This window comes from Nicotiana attenuata, unplaced genomic scaffold, assembly GCF_001879085.1.
Source record: "Nicotiana attenuata strain UT unplaced genomic scaffold, NIATTr2, whole genome shotgun sequence".
Lineage (NCBI taxonomy): Eukaryota > Viridiplantae > Streptophyta > Magnoliopsida > Solanales > Solanaceae > Nicotiana > Nicotiana attenuata.
The window spans coordinates 168,470-172,955 of record NW_017670699.1 but is presented as its reverse complement, the minus strand read 5'-3'; positions in this window follow the sequence as shown (position 1 = coordinate 172,955).

The window sequence follows — 4,486 nt, the reverse complement described above, 5'->3', positions numbered from 1 at the left end:
TTCAAGCCATAGTAACCAAATAGGTCAAGTCACATTGAGTCAATAGTGAAGAAAGTAGAGTATCAGAAGCATGCGAAGGTAGCAGATGTAGGAAACCCCTTTTTGAAAAAATTAGAGTTTCAAGCATAGTCAAGTTTTAAAGATGATAGAAACCCAGAGTCAAAGGAATCACATAAAGGAAGAGAAATTCCGGATCAAAGAACTTCAAATCGAATCAAGCACTTAAACGAACAATTTTAGACCTAAGGACATAGGGTTTTTCAACAATAGTAGTGTTTAAAAGAGGAAAAACAAACAAATCAAACAAACTCAAGCATTCGTCTAATCAAACAGCCAAAAGAAATTAGGGCTTTTATCATGCAAACTCAGATAGAAGAACAATACGAGCAAACATAGCAAAACATGTCAAAAATCAGAGAAAAGATTTGAAATAACTTAACGGGAAAACCTAATCGGAAAAGATAAAGAGTTTTGAAAGCAAAATTTTAAAGAAACTTCGAGAAAAAGCTTAGAAGTTCAGAGCAAGCATAAGACTGAAAAAAGTCTGAAAGAAATCGGAAGAACCTTAGAGATTAGGGTTTCAGAAGAACCCAAAAGCAACGAGAAAGGCCTTGAAAGCTATCGATCTAACCAGGAGAGTCAAAGATCTGACTCGAATGGCCATAGCTGGCCGGAGAAAAGCCAAAGATGATCGGAGAAGGGCCATGAACTGAAATCGAACGAAGGCTAGACCAGAGTTCATATAGTCTGGCCTTGAAACCATAAGGACATACACAAATGAGCCAGGGAAGGCTGGCACAGGTCTCCCATGATCTTGGAAGGCCATAGGTTAGGGCGGATTAGGGTGGCGGCGGCTAGGGTTTGAGGGTGTTGTAGAGTAGATTTGGGAGAGGAGGAGTTTTGGAGGCTGGGTGTGGTGAATAATGAAAGGGTTTGGGGGGGGGGGTCTTTTGGGCTTAATTAGGTAAGGGCAGCCGATGGCCGTTGTAAAAAATATGCAAAAATTGTCTTAGCTATATATTAGCCTAAATATAAACTTCCAACAAAGGAATTACCAAAGTAATAATTTTTAGAAGCAATTATTGGATTTTTATGGATAAAATAGGGGAATAAATTGATTTAAAAATCCTTTGAAATTAAGGAAAAATAAGGAAATACTTGGATATGCCTATATATGCATACATTTGCTATTTGAAGGTAATTTGCATGTTAAAATATACATAGGGAAAAATTGGGTATCAACAGCTGCCCCTCTTTACCCGGGAAGGATGAAACAGTTGTCGGGTAAAGATATGATGGCCAAATTTTGACCGAACGAAGCGGTTTGAAGAAGATAGGCCGCGCCCTGGCTTCTGAGCTGCCTACATATCCCTGGTCTTACAGGAATCAGGCCATATGTAGTTCGAGATCCGTCGGCGGGGTATGTCGACAGGTACTTTCCAAGAACGGACGCAATGTTTTGGTCAGGGCGAGGGGAAGCTCGTGGGAATGGTCAGGTCTGATATGGCTGCGGGCACTGGAGCGGAAACTCTCCTGCCGGGATGGCTTTTGCTTGCCGGTCTACCTGCAAATAAGTAACACAAGAATATATTGTGCGTAAATTTAAACATGATGCAAATTCCCGTTGGACCATGAATGCTATCTTTGGACGGTTATGATGACGTTTTTAGACCATGATGTCCTTGGCCATGAAGCGTATAATAAAGGATTCACAGGCTATGAAATGATGCTCTCGAGCCATGAAAATGGAGCCTCCGAACCATGGTGCCTTTGAATAATGATATGCAGTAGATTGAAAGGGATCCTCAGGCCATGACATGGTGTTCTTAGGCTATGAGGATGGTGCCTCCGAACGATGACGCCTTTGGATAATTTGGCGATGTTTCAGCCCATGAAATGCGATAGCATGTGGCGATCTTTCAGCCGTGCAATGTGGCGATCTTTCAGTCGTGCAATGTGGCGATCTTTCAGCCGTGCAATGTGGCGATCTTTCAGCCGTGTAATGTGGCGATCTTTTAGCTGTGCAATGTGGCGATCTTTCAGTCGTGCAATGTGGCGATCTTTCAGCCGTACAATGTGGCGATCTTTTAGCCGTGCAATGTGGCGATCTTTCAGCCGTGCAATGTGGTGATCTTTCAGCCGTGCAATGCGAATGTAGATAGAGGTAGAGCTTAACCTAGGAAGGCAGAATAGTAGCCTTATGCAAATTGGAAGGCAGAATAGTAGCCTTATGCAATGCGAATGCAGATAGAGGTAAAAGCTTAACCTCGGAATGCAGAATAGTAGCTTAGGCAATGCGAATGCAGATAGAGGTAAAGCTTAACCTTGGAAGGCAGAATAGTAGCCTTATGCAAGTTGGAAGGTAGAATAGTAGCCTTATGCAAGAAATAGAATAGCAAATGGTAGTAGATTTTCTTAGCTGATAGCAGATTGCGGCATTGTGATTACTGGGAGCATTGTGACGTATGGAACATTATGGGCGTATACTGATAGCTGATGTCGGTAGGCGCAATGGTTCGGAGAATAGTAACTTTGAACGACGTTTGTTGTACGGGCAGATATTGCGTTCAATGATTTTGTTATCTTTGTGCCAACATCCAAAGAAAATTGTGAGTTCTGTAAAGGGGAAAAGTTTAGTTCGTAATCCCACCGGCTTTGCTTGACTTGTTCGGCTTTGATCTGGCGATGTCGTCCGTATCGTTGGGGTAGCGTTAATAAACAAAGCAGTTTTGATAATAATCATGCATGATTTTGTAAGAGTATAACATAAACGTATAATTAAAATAGTTTTTAGATGAATCGACGACTGTGACGCGGCTCGAGACATTGCAACTTCTCCTGCTACAGAATTTTGAGGGTCCTCCTCAAAATTTTGCCCCAGTTTGATGGGTTGACTCTTCTGAATGCTGCTCGCGCGGCGATCGGCTGAAATTACTTCGGAATTTTGAGGGTCCTCCTCAAAATTCTTCCCCAGTTTCCAATTCTGGGGGAAGTGAAAATTTTATTTAAAAGGTTGCCTATGTATCCCCTCTTAAACGGGAATCAGGTCAGACATAGTTCAAATTACATCATATAGGGAAAACATGGAGATTACACATAGTAACGCTTGACTCCATCTGAATTAATCGGCTTTGTCCAGATCTCTCCGTCCGTTTCTGTGAGTATGAGGGCTCCTCCTGTCAAAACCTGGTGAACCATGTACGGACCCTGCCAGTTGGGAGAGAACTTCCCTTTGGCTTCATCTTGATGCGGAAAAATTTTCTTTAATACCAATTGCCCCGATGTGAATTGCCTCGGCTTGACTCTCTTGTTGAAGGCTCTGGACATTCTGTTCTGATAAAGTTGACCGTGACACCGGATAATGCTGACTGATTTCTCACACCAAGACTGCTCCTATGCCAACTCGTTTGAAATTTGCTGCTCCATCGAAAAACATTCTCCAGCCATCATAGGACTCTGCAATGTCTTCTCCTATGAATGATACCTCTTCATCGGGAAAATATGTTTTCAAAGGTTCATATTCTCCATCCACGGGGTTTTCAGCAAGGTGGTCTGCCAATGCTTGTCCTTTGATCGCCTTCTGAGTTACGTACACAATATCGAATTCACTCAGTAGGATTTTCCACTTGGCCAGCTTGCCAGTGGGCATGGGTTTCTGAAAGATGTACTTTAAAGGGTCCATCTTTGATATGAGATACGTGGTGTAGGCACAGAAGTAATGTCTCAGCTTTTGAGCTACCCAAGTCAAAGCGCAGTAGGTGCATTCCAAAAGAGAATATCGGGCTTCGTAGGGAGTGAACTTCTTGCTGAGGTAGTAAATAGCCTGTTCCTTTCTCCCAATTTCATCATGCTGCCCCAAAAACGCAACCGAAAGCTCCATCCAATACTGCGATGTAGAGTAATAGGGGTCTACCTGGCTCGGGTGGGACCAAGACTGGTGGTGTTGACAAGTATTCCTTGATTCTGTCGAAGGCTCTTTGGCAGTCATCAGTCCATTTGGTAGTGCCGTCCTTTTTCAACATCTTAAAGATTGGCTCACAGATAACTGTAGACTGTGCTATGAACCGACTGATATAGTTAAGTCTTCCTAAGAAACTCATCACGTCNCCATTCTGCATCGTTGAGCTCGGCTTCCTGTATGATCCTTAAGGAAGGAATTTCTACTTCGGCAGGAATGACGACTTCTGTACCATATACCAGCATATAGGGGGTTGCCCCAGTTGACGTGCGGACTGTGGTGCGACACCCTAACAGAGCAAATGATAACTTCTCGTGCCACTGTTTATGCTTCTCTATCATCTTCCTCAATATTTTCTTGATATTCTTGTTGGCGGCTTCCACAACTCCGTTCATTTGAGGCCTGTAGGGTGTAGAATTCTTGTGCCTGATCTTGAAAGTTTCACATATAGCTTTCATCAAGTTGCTGTTGAGATTGGAGCCATTATCAGTAATGATTGATTTTGGAATCCCGAATCGGCAAACAATG